This window comes from Microtus ochrogaster, chromosome 10 (assembly GCF_000317375.1).
Source record: "Microtus ochrogaster isolate Prairie Vole_2 chromosome 10, MicOch1.0, whole genome shotgun sequence".
Lineage (NCBI taxonomy): Eukaryota > Metazoa > Chordata > Mammalia > Rodentia > Cricetidae > Microtus > Microtus ochrogaster.
In genome coordinates this window covers 50,270,924-50,271,269 of record NC_022016.1, presented here as the reverse complement: position 1 = coordinate 50,271,269, position 346 = coordinate 50,270,924, and positions in this window count along the sequence as shown.

Below are 346 nucleotides of genomic sequence, written 5' to 3'. Positions count from 1 at the left end.
TGGCATCAGCTGAAGACCCAGAAAGCCCCAGCAGTCAGTGTGGATGGAATCCACTCTGGCCCCTTCTGAGGCTGGGTGGCACACATGCACCATGCCCACAAGATGGCAGAGGCACTGTGAAGCACTCAGGTGCCCTCCTTCTCTGGAGGGTTCATGGAGGAACCTATCCCCCCCCCACACACACACACAGAGAACCTGGCAGAGCTATTGGCACCTGCCCTGTTCAGTCCTATCACGAATCATGATTTTCTTTGTTTCTTTGAGACAGGGTTTCTCTGTGTAGCTTTGGAGCCTATCCTGGAACTCACTCTGTAGACCAGGCTAGCCTCGAACTCACAGAGATCCG